Here is a 20,537-nt window from a genome sequence, read left to right as displayed (position 1 = left end):
GATAACACAGACATTGCTGGACCCCTGTGGGAGAAGCCTGGGGGTCGGCCGTCGTCGGGACACGTCAGGCCTGGTGAGACACTAGCCGTGGAAGAGGTGAAGCACTGCACCAAATCGGGGGGCACGAGGAGGCGGTGTAGGTCACTGCATTTGGCCGGGTGGCTGAGGTGGTGAGACGCGACGAATCGCGTCGCCCTTGAGTGCGACTGAATGGAGGCGGGGTGCGACTGGGCCCGGGCGCCATTTGGACACGGCCGCCATCTTAGACTCTGATATGCTGGGTGGCTGCTACCCTGGAGGCGCCTGAGACTCTGCGCCCCATTGCCACTGATGGCGGAATTTGGGGCTGTGTCGCCTGTGCTGTACCACCAGCATTGCCTCGCCCCTCGGCGCAAGCCGCCACCAGAGACTGCACATTCCCCCCGGGGGACACAAGAGCCCTGGAGCCATAGGGCGACGAACCCCACCGGCGAAAATTTGCTTAGCTGGCTCCATCCTCCACTGCGCACGCCAAAGCCCGGACTGGTGGAGGTGCCAGAGCCCGGACTGGTGGAGGTACCCCCAGATGCCCTCAGCGCAGCAGATTGCGATGGGCCGACTTCGAGACAAGTCTCAAACGAAGCAGCAAGGGGCGAAAGACCCAGGCCCCGCGCAAGAACACCGGCGAGACAACATGGAGCCCGTGACCACCCTGGCGGCGAAGATGGACACCGTCTTGGCGGCGGTGGAGCGCATCGGAGTCACCCTGGCGCAAACTAAGACCTCATTGGAAGCCCGGATTGACAAAGTCACGTCCGACTTTACATTGCTGCATGCAGACCATCGTAAACTACCAGAATCAGTGGCCGCACAGCGACAATCGGTCCAAGAACTCCAGCCCATTGTGCAAAGCCACACCTCAGCGCTGCAAGACTTAATAGATAGGGTTAATGCACTAGAAGATCAAGCGGAGGACGCAGAAGGGCGCTCCCGGCGCAACAACGTCCGGGTAGTAGGCCTGCCGGAGGGAGAAGAAGGGACAACACCTGAGCAGTACACGGAGGCGTGGCTGCAGACACTTGTGCCACCTGAGACGCTGTCCCCGCACTTCGTGGTGGAGAGAGCGCATAGGGTGCCGGCGCAGCCCCAGCGACCCGGGGCTCGGCCTCGACCGTTTCTCTTCAAATTCCTGAACTACCGTGACCGGGACGCGGTACTCCGCGAAACGAGAAAGATGGATGACCTCAGAGTGGGCAATAGCAGAGTGATGTTCTTCCCAGATTACACGGCTGCAGTGCAGAAGAGGAGAGGTTCGTACCTGGCAGTAAAGAAGCAGCTGCGAGAACTGGAGTTACCTTACTCCCTGCTGTTCCCCTCCCGCCTGCGGGTGGTCACCAAAGAGGGCACGCGTTTCTTTGAGGCCCCGTCGGAAGTCTGGGACTGGCTGGAGGAGACCGGGCAGTGGTCGGGGACAAGGCCCACGGACCCGGGAAAGGGCGGATGGCAAGAGCAGCGCTCTAGGAGACGGAAGAGGAAGAGGGGAACCCGGCGGGGAGCGGGTCTAGGCCAGGTCACGCCCAGCCCAGAGAAGATGCGGCAGGAGAGGCAGGAAGCATTGGAGGCGGTCGCAACACTGGGGGCGTCCAATGTAATCGGCTGCTCAGACTATCGGCAGCAAAGCGAGCAGGACGTGAGCAGCCCGTCCTCACCATCCACCGAGCTGTCAGAAGACACTGGCTTACCCGTAGTGACGCCCCAGACTGCTGACCTCCTCATGTGACTGGCTGCTGAAAAATGTGGGACAGATGGCGGACTTCGCAATCAATGCCCTGTTTGATGTATCCTTTCTGTGCTTACTGTATTGCGCTGCCGAAACACGTTGCTGGTTCCCCTGGCTGGCGCAACCCTGCGATCATGCAAAGCACACACACTGCAGGCGCGCCTCCCAGCTTAGGATTAGGTGCGATTTAGAGACTGGCGCGCACGATAGTCCTATTGAGGGGCTCACACTGGCTCTGCGCGATATCCGCACTGCTCCAGCGCAGGCACTCCTCAGGCACCCAATGGCCCGAGGTATAGGGGCGCCTTGGCTGGACTGCTGACTGCGTGCTCCGTCACATACGCTTTGCGTTGAGTAAACGTATTGTTAAGAAGTAGACTCCTCTTTTCTGGTTTGGACGTATGCCCCGTTGGGAACTCGCCCACTATGTTGAACTGTTAATTCTGGTTTATGCTTTTCGCAAGCGGCACACAGAGTTCCCCCCCCCCCCCCCCCCTCGGTGACTCCCCCCTGGGCCTGCAGAGAAACTCCTCCAGACCCCCGGGCGGCTACTACACGACCACACATATGGCGTGCACCAATATCATGACCTGGAACATTCGCTGCATGCACACCCCCTCACGCCGCTACTCAGTCTTCTCCTACATGCAACGCCACAAGGTGGGGATCACACTTCTGCAAGAGACACATATGTCCCAGTTGGAGCTAGACAGACTCCGTAGGCGCTGGAGAGGGCAGGTCTACGGTACAACATACTCAACGCATGCGCGCGGCACGTTGATCTGGGTGCGGGCGGGGGTCCCTTTTATATGCGAAGACAATCAGGTGGACCCGGAAGGGAGATACTCCCTCGCGAGGGGGAAGCTAAACGGACAGGAAGTCCTATTTGATCCTTATATGCTCCCAATACGGACCAGCCCTCCTTTCTGGGGAACTTAAATCAGATCCTTCATCCATATATGGGTTTCCCTTGGTTGCTTGGAGGGGACTTTAACATGGTCCTCGACACTCACTTAGACCGCTCATTCGCCCCCCTACGTGCTGCGGCAGCAACGTCGACGGCGCAAGCTTTACGGGACTGGCTGGCACACTGGGGAATACACGACCTTTGGCGCATACAACACCCGACAGACAAAGTGTACTCCTACTACTCGCCAGTTCACGATTTGCACGTCCGTTTGGACCGCGTTGTGGGTTCCCAGTCCCTGCTCGCACTCCTGGCTAGGTCAGAATACCTGGGTAGGACACATTCAGACCACAACCCTTTGTGGTTCCAGCTTAGTTGGGAGGCGGACCGGACCCCGGTGCCCACATGGCGGCTGCAGCCCACCGTGTTAGAAGACGCCGAGTTTAGGTCCTCACTGGGCACGGCCATCCTAGCATACTTTGAAGTGAACGCGGAGACAACGAGCGACCCCGGGGTGGAATGGGATGCGCACAAAGCGACTATCCATGGGCATTGCATAGGTGCCACGTGGAACATCCGAGCCACGGTGTCGGCTTCACTGACCCGCCTAGAGTCTGAGCTCCTACACTATGAAAGGGAAGGCAAGGGGACTGATAGGCACTCGATCAGGCTCGGTACCGTCCGAGGCGAGCATGCGGCACTAATTGAAAAATTGAGATGTCATAATTACGCGGCGCACACGGCCAGGACGCACGCTAATGTGGACAGAGCTAGCCGCCTGTTGGCTTGGCTGACACAAACGACGGGCCGTGGCGCTCCGATCGGTGCCATTTGCTCGGGAGGAGGGGCCATGGTGTACACACAACGGGAAATTCACCGGGCGCTAACTGATCACTACCGGGAACTCTATAAAGCCCGTGGTACTGGCCCTAGGCATATCCTAGAGGAGTTCCTGGGCTCCGTTGAATTACCCGCAGTTACTGAGGAGCAGAGGGCATTGCTCAGTGGCCCGCTTACTCTAGAAGAGGTGGGAGATGCGATTCAGGCACTAGCGGCCGGGAAATCCCCAGGACCTGATGGCTTGCCAGCCGAGTACTACAAGGCAAATAGGGAAACGCTAGCCCCCGGCTCCTTCAGCTATATAATGCAGCAATAGACACAGGTCTATTCCCACTGTCTTTAAGAGAGGCATTCCTAGTGACCCTACCCAAGCCCGATAGAGACCCCACAGCCTTGGGCTCCTACCGTCCGCTGGCCATGCTTAATACCGACTACAAAATCTTTGCCAAGATCCTTGCGGAACGCCTGGCGCCGTCGGTCTCCCACCTAGTTCACCAGGACCAAAACGGGTTTGTGCCCATGCGATCCACATCCCTGAACCTCAGCAGATATTTCAGGGTTGCGGCGGAGGCGACAAGGGACTGGCCCAGGGCAGGGTGTCTGGTGCTAGATCTGGAGAAGGCATTTGACAGCCTGGAGTGGGGATATTTGTCATCAGTACTGGCGAAATACGGGCTGGACGTTAATTTCCTGCAAATGGTAGACCTCCTATACCGGGATCCTGTGGTTCGAGTGCGGCTGGAACCGTACGTCTCGGAGGCAGTGGCGGTGGGCAGGGGCACCCGACAGGATTGTCCCCTGTCTCCGTTACTCTTCGCGCTGGCCATGGAGCCCCTGGCAGAGGCCATGCGGCAGACCCTGGGCGATGGCATCCTCCTGGGTGATGCCACCCACCAAGTGTCGCTATATGCTGATGATCTGTTGGTATTCGTCAGGGATGTGGGCCGCATTCCGGAGCAGCTCGCCCAGCTGCTGAGCTGCTTCGCTGCCCTATCGGGCCTCCGGGTTAACGCAGGCAAGTCCTGCCTCTACGCATTCAGTGATGAGGTGGGAGATCCAGAATACCACCTTCATGGCACGAGACTCCAATGGCGAGCAGACACTTTCAAGTATCTGGGGTCCAGATCTACCGTCAGTCGGCTGACCTCTTCGACGGAAACCTAGGACGGGCAGTGGCAGCGCTCAGGTCCCAGATTGGCTTCTGGTCCACGCTCCCCCTGACGCCCACGGGCAGAGTGGCTCTTGCTAAAATGGTCATGCTCCCCCGCCTCTTATACCATTTCACTAATTTGCCCATATATATACCTGCCTCCTTCTTTTCCATGCTTAATAAGGTCCTGCGCGATTTTGTCTGGGGAGAGTCCCGGCACCGACTGTCGCTTGGCAAACTGTTCCTACCCGCAGACAAAAGTGGATTGGCCACTCCCTGCTTTGAACATTACTATCTGGCGGCGCAGCTCCAATGGATCGCCCGCTGGTTAGCGGATAGGGGGAGAGAGGACACTGCCACGAACGAGCCACCCTACTCCTTAGAGAGGGTCACCGCGCTTTTCCATCCGCTGGCGATACCAATGCGCCATGTCCCGTTGCTACTGGCGGTGGCATTTCAATGCTTCCGCAGAGCATTGTCACTCACGCGGAAAGTGCTCCCTTACGCGCCGGCGGTGCCGCTGGAGGGCTCGCCAGGAGGTGAGGGGGTTCTCACAAGCCGCATGTTACAGCAATGGCATGATGCGGACGTCCAGACCTTGGGCGATCTATATAGGGACGGAATACTGCTGCAATATGAGACGTTGGTCGCCGAAGATGGACTCCCCCCCGGGGGGTTCCTGATGCATCGCTACCACATAGCGCATATGACGGCTGGGTGGGGAGACGTTACGGCAGACCACCAACAACACCTGACCGTGCAATATCTTCATGTCATGGGTAGGGGCAGGCACCTAACTAAGTGGTTTGCTGCATCCCTGAGGGTGCACACGGAGTTGGACTTGGCCCCATTACGCGGCAAATGGGAGCGGGACCTAGGGCGAGCATTAGCAGATAAAGAGTGGGAGAGATTCCTTAAAAGTCTGGTGCGAAACCCCAGAAATATGCGCTTCCGCCAAATTCAAGTCTACATAGTACACAGGGCCTACCTCACTCCTGACTTAATAAATAAATACTTTCACAGGACCGATGCATCCTGTCCCAGATGCGGCGAGGTGAATGCAGATCTTCTCCATACACTGTGGCATTGTCCAAGATTAAGAGCTAATAATCACAAAACAGGTAGTGGAGGGTCCAAGGGAATTTTTAAGACCTGCCCAAGCTATCATCCCCTCATAATCATACTGAACAACACTAAAAGCCTGGGGGTCTAATAAGAGAGTCAAACAAATACTCGCAACTGCTTACAGGTGCTCATACAAAATCCTATGTCAAAAACACTGCCCAACGCATTTTCTTCCCAGCGAAGGTAGGTAAGGCCCAAGGACCAGAGATGGATTCCCATCAATGTCTTGTGAGTGATCTCATAATATTATCATTTGGTCATCCAAAAGGTTGGGATGGGGTACCTCTAGATCATTAAGATACCTTGCAGCCCACCTTGTAGGCCAGGGAACAAAGCCCACAGTCGCTTGATAGACCATGCGTGGGATCACTCAATGGGATTCAGTGCAGTGAAACAAAAAAGTGTGAACAGGTGTGGACTTAAAATTAGAATAGTAAACATACAGTAAGAGACTTTAATAGCTGTATGTTTCTTTCTCATTAAAAACAAGAACAGTGCAAAAAGATGCAGTTTGAACAAATAGCTGCATGTGGGCCGACATGTTTCTGCCAATAACGGGGGAAAAACCTCCTATGGCTTCATCAGGGCCTCTGTTCTAGAAAAGTAATTGTCACTGCTAGTGCGTGCTACCAAATGAAACAGCCATCAGTAAAGTGATTAACTAAAACCATAAAGGATATACATTTTTCTATTCCTCCATGTCAAATGGTGTTGTTCTCACCTACAATACAAAATATAGCAAGAAGAAAAGTATACATATTGGGCAATGTTATTAATCAAAGAAAGATAAAATTATACCATATTAATAAGCACAGCAAAAATTCCTTACTCACCCTTCATGACAGGGAATAGTGCCTCACCTCACCTGGACCAAGCTCAGAATAAGGGAGGCCACGCTCTATGAAGGTAAGTAAAAAGAGGGTCTGCGCTGCTCAGCTGTGAGTAAAAAGTGCCAAATTGACCTTCTATACTACATCAAAGTCCTCAAAACTTCTTATCTTCAGAGCCACTCCTTCTATTCAACCCACTTCTAGGCTCACCCACTCATCAACCAATTCAGACCCCTCAATGAGTAACTAGATTATTCAACAGTCTATTCTGACTTCTATGGCTATAAGTCTAAGCACTTCCTCACCTCTCTGTCGTTGCCTCAGACTGTGGCTGAGATTGGGGGAGGCAACGAGTGGGAGGGTGAGGGAGGTATTTATCCAACGTGTGCTTTCACTGCTCAGCCACTCGTGCTGATTTGTCTTAAATACGTTCATACACTGGCCGGTGAGAACGTTACGTCACCTAAGATTCTTTAATAAGTAAAAAGGAACAAGGAATCAAAATTCAACTCACTCTTTCGTGTGTGTGCGTACCACCCTGTGAGTTCTTAGCGTTTCCTCTGAGACATTCATCGCGTTTAGATCATAGAGACGCGATAGCACTACAAAACGTCGGGATTTCTCTGGGATTTGTAGTTCTTTGTGTAAAGAAGAACACAGAAGCGGTATGTTTACGGGGAACTCGTATGGCCCTGGCACATAAATCTCATTACGATGACCTCCTAAGACCAACTGTTAACGATCGCATTACTACTTAGTGCATAAATCTTTTGCTATCGCGAAATAACGCGAAAAACTACAAAATCGATGGGAGTTGTAGTTTAAAGATGCACTGGCAGACCGGGGTTCGAATCTTCCCTCATCAATCGCACTGGATCGTAAATGCAACTCAGGAACTAAACTGAATCAAGAATAGTTACTATATTGCTGATACACTCAAGCGTATTATTGTTCATTCATATTCCAAGTTGAAAACGATTCAACATGCATCCTACACCAGTTGCAAAAGTAGGAGACAGCCAAGGCATCTGTAGAAACCCTCATAATGAAAAAGGTCACTCAGTAGAATGTAGTGACAGGTCTAATTGAGGAAACCTGTCGCTACACCTACAGGCCAGCATAATGGTTTAAAGGCATGTCATGTATTAGCATTGGGGTAAAAGAGGGGAGTGTAACCTCTGGTCAGTCTGCTTATGTATAACTATGAGTGGCTCAAATGTCCAATATATAGTTGATAATAGACCTCCAATCTACTATACAGTAAAAATATGTATGGACTAATAACAACTCAATGTCAGTAAACTGAGTGTGCAGGCCATTCCTCAAGGTATCATTTATAGCATTGTCCACTGTATTTCATCATTTAAACCGTGTGTGTCTGTGGAGAGTCTATAGATCCATTTTTGCTCTGCAGTGAACAGGTATTTAGAGACATCCGCAATGTATGAAGGTATAAACGGTTTCTCCAGTACGGTCCACATGAAATCTGTTTCTTTGTGGTTGTGTTCAATGAAATGTTTTGTCAATTTAGAGGTACTTTTCTTGCACCTAAATGAGCTTTTATGCTCCACCATCCTGATTCGCACCTTTCTCGTGGTCATGCCTATATACTTCTCATGACAACAACAGGTGAGTAGATAGATCAAATTTGAGCTGTTACAATTAGTGAACGTTTTCAAGATCCAGGGGCGATCAGTGCCTATATCAATCTGGCTCACTTTTGTCGTCTGTGAACAGACAGAACAATTACCGCACGGATGATGCCCTGTTGCCGCTGTGGCATCCCATAGAGTACCCAATGGTTTCTTCAGGGTTTCTCTGGGACGAGTGTGTACCAATCGATCTCTTATACTGCTCGATCGTTTGAAAGAAAACAGGGGTAGAGCAATTTTGTCATTACCACTGTTCAAAACTCTCCAATGATGTTTCACAATGCGTTGGAGCTGATTCGATTTTGTATTGAACGTGGTCACAAGTGTTAACCGATCTAAAGGTGGCTTTTCAGATGGAACATCAAGTAAAGCTTCTCGATGATTGTTCGCCGCCCTTTTCCATGATCGTTTGAGCAATTTTTTGGGGTAGTGTCTGGCCTGTAGCTGGCTAGACAGACTCTCAACATGTGTGTCAAATGTCCCCGGAGTAGAGCAATTGCGACGTACTCGCAAAAATTGCCCGTAGGGCAAATTATCCCTTAATGCTTTAGGATGATGGCTTTCGTACAGTAACAGTGAGTTCCTAGCCATGGATTTCTTAAAAAGCTCACTTTCCAAGCCTGTAGGGGTGACATAGATCGATAGATCTAGAAACAACATTCTTTCTTGACTCCTCTCGATGGTAAATTTCAGAAAATCGAGGTTTCCTCAATTAGACCTGTCACTACATTCTACTGAGTGACCTTTTTCATTATGAGGGTTTCTACAGATGCCTTGGCTGTCTCCTACTTTTGCAACTGGTGTAGGATGCATGTTGAATCGTTTTCAACTTGGAATATGAATGAACAATAATACGCTTGAGTGTATCAGCAATATAGTAACTATTCTTGATTCAGTTTAGTTCCTGAGTTGCATTTACGATCCAGTGCGATTGATGAGGGAAGATTCGAACCCCGGTCTGCCAGTGCATCTTTAAACTACAACTCCCATCGATTTTGTAGTTTTTCGCGTTATTTCGCGATAGCAAAAGATTTATGCACTAAGTAGTAATGCGATCGTTAACAGTTGGTCTTAGGAGGTCATCGTAATGAGATTTATGCGCCAGGGCCATACGAGTTCCCCGTAAACATACCGCTTCTGTGTTCTTCTTTACACAAAGAACTACAAATCCCAGAGAAATCCCGACGTTTTGTAGTGCTATCGCGTCTCTATGATCTAAACGCGATGAATGTCTCAGAGGAAACGCTAAGAACACACAGGGTGGTACACACACACGAAAGAGTGAGTTGAATTTTGATTCCTTGTTCCTTTTTACTTATTAAAGAATCTTAGGTGACGTAATGTTCTCACCGGCCAGTGTATGAACGTATTTAAGACAAATCAGCACGAGTGGCTGAAAGCACACGTTGGATAAATACCTCCCTCACCCTCCCACTCGTTGCCTCCCCCAATCTCAGCCACAGTCTGAGGCAACGACGGAGAGGTGAGGAAGTGCTTAGACTTATAGCCATAGAAGTCAGAATAGACTGTTGAATAATCTAGTTACTCATTGAGGGGTCTGAATTGGTTGATGAGTGGGTCAGCCTAGAAGCGAGTTGAATAGAAGGAGTGGCTCTGAAGATAAGAAGTTTTGAGGACTTTGATGTAGTATAGAAGGTCAATTTGGCACTTTTTACTCACAGCTGAGCAGACCCTCTTTTTACTTACCTTCATAGAGCGTGGCCTCCCTTATTCTGAGCTTGGTCCAGGTGAGGTGAGGCACTATTCCCTGTCATGAAGGGTGAGTAAGGAATTTTTGCTGTGCTTATTAATATGGTATAATTTTATTTTTCTTTGATTAATAACATTGCCCAATATGTATACTTTTCTTCTTGCTATATTTTGTATTGTAGGTGAGAACAACACCATTTGACATGGAGGAATAGAAAAATGTATATCCTTTATGGTTTTAGTTAATCACTTTACTGATGGCTGTTTCATTTGGTAGCACGCACTAGCAGTGACAATTACTTTTCTAGAACAGAGGCCCTGATGAAGCCATAGGAGGTTTTTACCCCGTTATTGGCAGAAACATGTCGGCCCACATGCAGTTTTTAATGAGAAAGAAACATACAGCTATTAAAGTCTCTTACTGTATGTTTACTATTCTAATTTTAAGTCCACACCTGTTCACACTTTTTTGTTTCACTGCACTGAATCCCATTGAGTGATCCCACGCATGGTCTATCAAGCGACTGTGGGCTTTGTTCCCTGGCCTACAAGGTGGGCTGCAAGGTATCTTAATGATCTAGAGGTACCCCATCCCAACCTTTTGGATGACCAAATGATAATATTATGAGATCACTCACAAGACATTAATGGGAATCCATCTCTGGTCCTTGGGCCTTACCTACCATCGCTGGGAAGAAAATGCGTTGGGCAGTGTTTTTGACATAGGATTTTGTATGAGCACCTGTAAGCAGTTGAGAGTATTGGTTTGACTCTCTTATTAGACCCCCAAGATTAAGAGCTTACAGGGGTGGCATCAGGGAGCTACTTACACAATGCACTGGCCGCGTCATTCCCTGTAACTGGCAGGAGTATCACCTGCACCACTTTAAACGCACGCCCAAAGACAAGGTAGCGTCACGCTTCCTAGACCTGGGGATGATAGTGGCAACGCGCCTCCTCACTAAGAGGTGGAAGGCGAGCGACCCGCCTAGCATTCGGGCATGGATTCTGTCCCTTCAGGCGTGGGCTCGGGCGGAAGGGACCGCCATAAGACGGGAGGAAACAATAGGGCTCCGAAGAGAGCCTACGGTAGAACAGTGGGAACGCATGCTTAGCGCCCTACAAGCGGCAGGAGGTGTAATAGCGAGGAGGTAGTGAGGGATTAGGCAAGCATACTAGGCGACAGGGGGGTGCAAGGCGGGCGGTACACCAGACGCCTAGGTTAGTGCACAAACAAAATACAGCAGCATAGGCGACGCGGAAGCTGGAGACATGCATGCTTGGAAGGAGGGTGTGAAGGGAGGGTCGATGGGGGAGACGGGAAGGGAGAGAATCGGAATGTGCTGTATAATTGCGAATAAGCTGCAGTTTGCTGGTTCTGCTTTGTTATAACAATCTTTTTACAGTTCTTCTATAAAAATCACTTCTGTACACAGGACTGGGGTGCTCAAGTTCCCTTACGAAATGGATGTGCTTTGGTGCCTGCCCTGCTTTTTGTATTGTTCATGCGTAACGTTGCAACGCTAAGTGGCATTTAACGCTGTACATGCTCTGCAAATTTAGAATTACCGAAATATGTAATGTTTGAAATGTTGCACTAGCTGTAATGCCTGAATAACATAAATGCCAATAAACAGATTTGACAAAAAAATTGTAGGTGTGGAGGTCATGAGAATCATACATATAAAGTGCGTGCAGCAAATGATCTTCCGGTGACTTAAGTGGGGTTGTGCAAAGACAGAAAAACCTCAATAAACTCCCTAGCCCATCTTCCATCAAGAAACAGTCCTCCAACCAGCCCACCCCCCACCCACAGCAGACCACCCCAACCTGGTCCTGCCGACCCCGTTTCCAGCCCACCCACCCTCAATCCCTTCCCTCATGGTTGACGACTCAACTGAGTCATTGGGGGGAAACATGCGCAGGGGCTGAGGTTGCCATGCCTCCATCGAACAATGTAGAAATACCGTACATCTCAGCAGCCTCATACAGCTCCCTTCGAAGCTTCATAACCTCACCAACAGACTATACAAATGGCCATGTGCGGACCGTAACTTTATCAACTATTAGAGATCATGCAGAAATTCCCGCATCCCGGTTGTCTTGGAGGATAGGACACCCTAAGGGCGCCTGCCTATAATATCCTATAGAGCACCACAAACATAAAGCTTATCTGTACAGACTGTTCGTATATATAAACAGTTACTTGTGTCCGGCTGCTTAAGCATATCCCCCCGCCCCTGAGTTCCTGTGCCACAAATATGGCATCATCCATAGACCCAGTTCAGAGCATAGCAACTCCCAGAGGAGACCCCCTGTTCGCCTTACCACCTCTCCCGGCCAGCTGCAGTAGAGACACTACTCCTGCTCGTCCAAATGGCTATTCGCTTCTACTTCTGCGCGTTGCTCCAGGCTGCCTCTGCGGCGCTCCTTTGCCCAGTTCCTCAGAGCTTGCTGCAGTGCGCGAGGGTCTGTGAACAAGTGGGAGTGGCCCTGCCTGTTAACTCTCAGTTTCGCTGGGTAAAGCATAGCATAATCCAGCCCCTGTTCTCTGAGTTGCTTCTTGTAGGGGGCGAAGTGCTTACGTGCCTCTTGTACCCTGGTGGTAAAATCCGGGTATAGTGATATTTCTGAGCCCTCATATTGCAGCGTCTTCTTCTCCCGGGCGAGCCGTAGCGCAGTGTCTCTGTCCCTGTAGTTGAGCAGTTTTACAATTATAGGGCGTGGCGGCATGCCCGGGCGCAGGCCCGGGCCCAGCGAGCGGTGTGCTCTTTCCACTATGAAGACCTGGGAGAAAGCGTCTTCACCCAGCAGAGTCACCAATAGTATCTCAACAAAGCGTTCCATATTACCCGTCTGCGTTTTCTCGGGAAGGCCCGTGATTCGGAGGTTTCATCGTCGTGAACGTGCTTCCAAGTCTTCGGTCTTGTCCAGCAGAGCCTGCATTGCTTTTTCCACCTTTTTATGGTCAGTGCCCAGTTCCATCTGCGACTCCCCCACCTCCGTAAGCCGTCTTTCCGACATATCGAGCTGCTCCGCATGCTTATCTATCCTCTCCGCCATTCTATCCATCCTGTAAGTCAATGCATCGATTTTGGAGCCTAGGGCGGTCATGCTTGTTTGTAGGCCTTTCTCCATAGCAAGCAGGATGGTTTTTATGTCCGAGGTAGAAGTATCCGCATCATCTGGGTGCAAGTTCTCAGGGTCTGTGACAGCAGTTTCCTGTGACTTAGACCTCCGCTGACTAAAAGTGAGCTTAGACTGCGTCTTGTCGCCCTTACCCATCTCGGCAGATAGCACAGCTCGGTTAATGTGACGGGGAACGCTCCTGGTCCTGCAATTCAGCTTTTCCCCTATGCGTGGGTCGGGCAAGGCACCAGGCCGTCTGCTCTCCCTGGCCTTGTAGTTTCCGCTGTTCTCGCCGCCCTCCGCCACTTTCCAGCTGTTATGCCGAGCAGTTGTGAATGTTATATCCGTCCGAGGGTCCCCTCAGAGGACGCGATCACACCACACCCAGCTACTCCGGCAGCGCAGCTCTTGGTTCTCGCTCTGTCGGGTTCAGGCCTCGCAATACACTGCAGTATCCGCTGCCCGACAGGGCGCCATGAAGAGGTTCGACCCAGGCCGAGTCCAGCCAGTTTCACCAGTTGCCGTGCCGCTGCCTCCGTCTCTATCCACCACTGCTGCGGAACCGGCCCCTGCCTTTCGCAGTATCCAGAGCAGCGTGTAAGCCCAATGCCCCTCACCACGGTCTCACAGTGGGGCCAAACCACCAGCGGTCTAAATGTCTCTGCCACCAAGCCGACTGTAAGTGTTCAAGGTAGACTTTACCGCCTTCAGGCAGCAGTGCAGCTTCCAGTCCTCCCTCCAAAATGCATGCTGCACTAGTTTCGCCCACGTGGCAGCATTCGTGGTAGCCCACACCCCTCACTCCTCCGCACTCACCGGCGTTCGTCGACCGCACACGGGGTCACTGGTCAGGGCAGTGCAGAACCTTCAACGACATGCGGGCCTCACGTGCAGTCCCCCATCTAGGCACACCCTGCGCTGCTCTATCGCTGTGTTCAGGCACTATGTCCCCCAAGGCATCGGCCCGAGGCCTCACCCAGCCACGATCCTGGTCGCATATGTTTGTGGCTCCACTCAGGGGGTCGCGCTATCCTGCGCTCTTCTCTCGTCGCATGGTCCGCTGTGTTCCGCACTATGGGGTAGCTCTCGTGTGCCCAGGAAGTGCGCTGCCGTGCCACACTGCAGGACAAGTCTCCGGCGTCGGCCCTACGCCACAACCGCCACTCACTCCTCCGACAGGGCGTTGCACCGATACACCCCCCCCGTGGGCGGGGCCTATCAGCCGCACGTCGCTGCACGTCCGTCGGCCTTCCGAGGTACTGTGGGCCGCGGCTTGCGGCCTAGCCCGCCCGCTCCAAGTCGCACCCTCTTCTAAGCGTTCGGTTGGGCTCCGCAGCGCCAAGCAAGCCGTCGCTGGTGCCGCTGCCGTTCGTTAGTGTGGGGATCTGATTTCTATCAGTTTAGCCATCAGTTGGTGCAGGATACTTGAGGATATTAGGATCCTCCGAGCGGAGCCCTAGGCTTACACGGCCATCTCGGTAGCCGGCAAGCTCCGCCCCCAACTCTATTGTATTTTAACCTACATCTTTTCACTCTCCTCTTTGGTCGCTTTATCATACACGTACTCTTACTCTCATCTGTGCACGTCCTCTGTGACAAATGAACCCCCTTTTATAAATAATTGTGATTTTCTACATTGTACAAAATCTATTGTGTTTTCTGTAAATGTATAGTAAATAAGAGAATCTCCCAGTATTTGGAGAAAAATTTATTTTGTTTCAGGTGTGGTTTTCTTGCTTCAACAAATATCTCGGGTGAACATGTTTGCTTTGTTATGAACCATAATGGATTGAATCAGATGGTGAAATGAATATTTAATTTATGTTGACATTGCATATGTTGAATCAACGTCTAGGACCATTTTGTCTATAACACTTGATACCCAGGACCTTTTGACTCCTATTGGGTTACCCCTTGTTAATAAAGCTGACCCAGGAGCTCAGCATCCGCTCCACATCCTGTGAATCGGGGCAAATCACTTATCTCCAAGTCTCGCTCACGCCTTTCAGAGGAATCCGGTTCAAGTGTGACTGCATCTGCAATGCAGGTATGGTATTTGCCTTCCTATTTAGGGGCACTGAAAATAGGCACAAACAGGGCCAGCCCTCCCCTCCCCTGCACATCAGGGGGCGCCGCTCGTTGCGCTTTGGGCGTAAAGAGGGACGTAGAGGAAGGAGCACTCGCCCTCTCCCTATGTTAAAAGTCCATTTCAGTACAATCCATTGCACTGTTGCACGTGGCTTCCATTAGGGGTGTGCTGTGCCACTGCAGAAAGGTGAGGGGTTTAAAAACCCACACCACCCCTTGCGCAAGCACTCCAACCTGCAAACCGGGGCAAATCATTTATTCTCTTGTGCGTCTAAAAGGTATGTGTTCTTGGGTAACGCAACTGGTGGTCACAAGTGGGGAAACAAAGGGCGCCCGATCATGCCTGGCCTCACCAGTATTAACTAATGCATCTTACTTTTGGCAATGCACATCCTTATTCGTTACTTGCAGGTGGCTCACACATGGTGCCACGTCACCTTTAAGTATTATTTTAGTAGTGGAAGCTGTTAGAATTAAGTCTGGGGTCCGTGACAGGCCAAAGGGGGAGAATTCCATTATTGCAGCCCGATGGGGTAGGGAGGAATACTTTATTTGGCCAATAATGCAGTACTTCCATCAGGACAGCGCGCACAGGTTTTGACCCTGTTGCTTCCAGAAGAGAATATAAAACAGGCACATCTACATGCGTGACACGTGCAAATGTCACAGCAGCATTATTCCAATGCATTAAAGGGCCGGCCGGCACACTATTTTGCTGCTTTGCTTGCTGTTGGCCAGTTCAAAGTGTGGGATGTCTTGGTGCTTTGGGGGATGGACCCGGTTCTCAGTACGCACAATGGAGGTTATTTGCAGAGCATGGTTGCAGAGCGTGTTAGCAAGAAATGAAAACTGTGAGTGGCTGTCGTGCACCCACTGGGGTCTCTCAAGGTGGAGGTTTGTCTTGCGCTGGTATGCCTAGAGAATTGTGCCACAAAGATATGTTTGGTGAGGTACGAATTATATCAAGCTAACCAATATTCCCAGAGACCCCCTCTCAACATGATTTCGGGAACTTCCAGAGGGTGTCTAAACCATTCGTAACCAGTGTATCTTGGAGATATTGGTTGTAGCAGATGGCTGAATTAATTGAGGTAGTACCTAGTTCCGTTTTCAACAGCGTTAGTTGGTTGCCTACATGTGTGATTTAGGAATGCTGCAAGTAGGGAGGAGAGACACCGTTATGCTGCAATGCTCTCAGACATTTCAAGGCATGGGCAATGTGGGCTCCGGCCCAGGGCCCCAGCCTTTCAGGGGGTCTCGATAGGGCTAGCTCTGTCCTGCAGATAGTCTTGCACTATGACCTCGAATGATTCTTAACTGTATTGTTTTAAATACTGTGTCCTCAAATGTAATTTTAATGTGGGTGATGTGTGAGAGTCTATTAAAGATTAGAGATTTTGCAGAGAAATATTGTGTTTGTTTCATGCAGAATCCATACAAAATCTTCATTTAGATCAAAATAGGACATCATGTGAAGAATAGCTAGGCTCACAGAGAATATTTGCAGTAATATTGGGGAGCTACTGCTGTTACAATATAAAAAAACACGTCACTATCACTGAATATTAGATGTAAACACACTTAGAATGTGGACAAGTGTGTCTGTTCACTGTCAGGAACCTGGCCAAAGAGGGCATGAAGAAGCTACAACTGGATCATAAATACAAAGCTGTTCTGAACGGGGGCCCTCAAAACATGTTTGGCCCAGAGCCCCAACATCCTTACGATGTCCCTGAATGCTCCCCTTTCTCAGCCAATCTTCAGGCCGCATGCCAGGTGGACATACTGCTGGGAGAGGGGGAGTGCAGTTTATTTTATCCTGGTGACCGGACACTTCGATGTTTGCTACCACGGGTGATCACACTTTGTCTTTATTTACTTTATGGGAGAAATGCTGCCACTGTACAGATGGAGCAGAATGTTAATCTGCTGTGACAAGGAGGGCCCGGTGAGAAGGGATACGGTTATATCTTCCTTTACCATTCATTCAATGTTGTTGTTATGTAACTTGTGGAACCTTGTAGTTGCTTAGCAACCTTATGTTCTGTTGCTCTTGGGAGATCTCTACAGGGAGATCAAGTCTGTTAGAAGAAAGAGGAGCTGTGTCCCAGGGGTCCTCTCCTTTGTACAATAAACTTTAATCATTCAAGATTTCCTGAATTCTGTCTTTTCAAAAAATACCCCTTTCTCGCAGCTGGGGTTATGACTTATGATCAGGACATGTGAAAGGACTGGTTTTCAGACCCTTAGTTGAATTCCAAGTAGCATCATTGTTGAGTGATATTAACACCGTTAACAACTCTTGTCTTGTACAGGTGAATCGACTGCGGAGTGCCTATGTCAGAAGAGTTCATATTGTGTCATGAAGCAGTCTTCACGACTTGCTGAATTCTAAAAAATTCTTTTTTTTTTTTTTTTTTTATTTCAGAAATTTTTTATTGAATATTTCAGTACAGCAGCTCTAATACTTTGCATGTGCGGATGAGAGTACATCTGAACAGGGGTAGGGTCAGAAGGACAATTATGGCAGACACACCTTAGAAGGATTGTTCACGGTAGTTTCTGTTACATTCAGATGTGACCATGGATCTTGCATATTCAAGAAGCTTTATTGAGTCGGAGATCAAAGAGGAAGAGAGGAGAGAAAGAATAGAGTTGTAGAAGATGATGAGAGGGAAGGAACAAGAGAAAGAGAAGAAGAAGAGCGCCACAATGGAGCACCACGGTTCTGGTCATTTCAGTATATCTAGAGGTGTGTGTGTTCTGTGCTATTGCTATGGACTCCGTGGCGATCTGGAAGTCAGGAGTGGTGGCAGATCATGGGGGTTTATGGGTTTCAAAGTAGCTATCTAGTACGTCCCACATTTTTCTTCGTGCGAGTCGCCATGGTGTGGTTTGGAGAGTGATGTTGTCTGCTCCTCTGAGGTTAATCACCCAGTTTAACCAGCAAGAATAAAAAATTCTAACGTGATGGCGCAACTCAAAAAAGTCCAGTCAGAAGTTTGAGGCACTCGTTCTGCTCACACAAATTGATCTAAAGCTACTAGCTTAAGTTTGACAGACAAGTCCAAAATGTGTCACATTTACAGAACGTGTGACATTTTCAATTGCCCATGCATAGTTTGATTCATAGACACTTTTTAAAATTAAGGTAAATAATCTGTATTAGCTAGTGCAACCAGAGGCGGCTCATGCACCAAGGCAGCTGCAGCCGTGAGTGATGCTCTGCTGAAAGGATATGAAGGTTAAATAGGACTGCCAGGTCCCGCTGGGGTGTCAGCCAAATGGCCACATGCGGGTTAAAGGGGGAGTTCAATGGGCACAGGGGGGGGTAGAACACCGACCCCGATTTATCTACTGGGTCTGGTGGTTGATTTGACCCCATGGTGATAGGAGCTAACCACTGAGAAAGAGCAATGCCCAGACAAATACTGCTTTACTTTCAGTTAATCTCAACTCTGGCACTGGGGACACTACTCTTTCCATGGTGCAGTCTGAGAAGGAAAAGAAAGGGTATAAAAACCACAAGAGTTTAATATGGTTAAACTAACCAAGGGACTGACTGGGTGAGGTACATAACAAAAGTACCCACAGGTACTGGATATGACACAATATTGGTTCAATAGAGTTGCAGCAATAAAACGGTTGATGTGCAACGGCTTAGTGACCAGTTAACAGGAATGAGCTCTCAGCAAAACCTGAGTGTACCACAGGATGCTTAGCTTAAAGTTAGAAACTGCCCTATGGCGGGTACTGCTAGGTGGTGTTGGAGCGGTTGCCCTAGAAAGAGAGCAGGGGCTCCAGGTGCGGGGAACACGCGTGGAGGACATTGGCTGTCAAAGTATATTAAAGCAATTCACAATTCTATAAGTTATGAGAGGGCAGGCAAGATTGGAGCTTTCAGTTACAATCCGGTAGTAACTGTATCAGAATTCAGGTGCTGGGCAAACCACACCGAGTGGGTGCAGCAGTACGGCAGTTCGGCATCCATCAAAAGTTTGCAGTTAGACAGGGGTTGGATTCTGTACATACTGATCTACTCCTGTTCTCTACATTCAAAAGCTTTTCATCCCTTGTCTGCAGTCTGGTATACATGAGTAGATGCTTGGCACTGGGCTACTCACGCCAGGGTGGGGACAGCAGCAGGGTGACTCAGCATCTGAAGATCACAGTCGAACGGTGACGGCCTTGCAGGGAATGATGACATGAAATGAAGAAGAATACTGTAAAGATAAGTGTGGGTAAAGGGTTCCTGCAAATCAGCTTAAACCCCGGCAGCCCTTCAGCCAAGTTGGTTGTGCTAGTTTGTCATTCCAAAAGTGCGCTGGGGAGTTCAATAGTTTTGAGAAATATGCGTTTGGAGCACATATGCCTACAAGTCCAGAACAAAATTAGCATTTTTAGTGAAGAAGGTGCAGGCAAATTTGTTTGTATGTTTTACTCCAGGTTCTCACTAGCCAAAAGCATTGGCCTCTGTCTGGCACACTGTTGTACCTCTAGCAAAAGTCGAGTTATGGGCTATATATGCTAAAGCCGCCAGTCAACCAGGTGGGTTGCGTTAGTTTGCCATTCCAAAATATGTGCTGTTACTCCAATAGTGTTGAAATATATGGGTTTAGAGCATAGATGCTGACAATTACTACAACACATTTGCATTCATTTTTATGAAGGTGCAGGTATATTTGCTCATATGTTTTACTCCATGTCATGAAATCCAAAAGCATTAGCTAACATTTTGCCTCTCTGGAATGCCTTCAGCAAAAGCTGTTTATGGGCTACATATGCTGGAGTGGGGGAACACCAGCATGGTGACACAGCATCCGTGATCGCAGTCAGACTGATGGGTTTCGTAGGCAATAAGGACATGTAATGTAGCAGAATATTAGGAGTACCATTAGGGAACCTCAGGCTTTTCCCCCTGTGGTTAGACTCACTTTTGTCTTGGCTTAGGTGAGGGGCTCACCGGGCGTCCTCATAAGGACATGACACAGCTTAAATTCAATCCATGTATACAAGGTCACTTGCTGGTGTGGCACTTGGTAATCAGCCTGAACCCTGATGACAGGGATCATCTAAGTAATGGGGCAATCAAGGGCTTAACCAACCCCCAATGGAAATGCAAAAATTTGCACACAGTGCACAATGGATTGTATCACATAGATCTGTGGTTATGAAGAGAGCTGCTTTATATCCCCAAGGTGTCCTACTCGTGGCTGGTGCTGTCCTCCTACACATAGGGAGGTCAGTGGATAAAGTTGGGGGTGTGGTGTTGGCCTCAACAAGAACTTGTTCAAACAAGCATACTTGTGGCCTCGTAGGCAGACACCTCTATGCTTACCAGCAAATC

Source organism: Lissotriton helveticus, chromosome 3_1, assembly GCF_964261635.1.
Source record: "Lissotriton helveticus chromosome 3_1, aLisHel1.1, whole genome shotgun sequence".
Classification (NCBI taxonomy): Eukaryota; Metazoa; Chordata; class Amphibia; order Caudata; family Salamandridae; genus Lissotriton; species Lissotriton helveticus.
Note: the sequence above shows the minus strand (reverse complement) of the source record.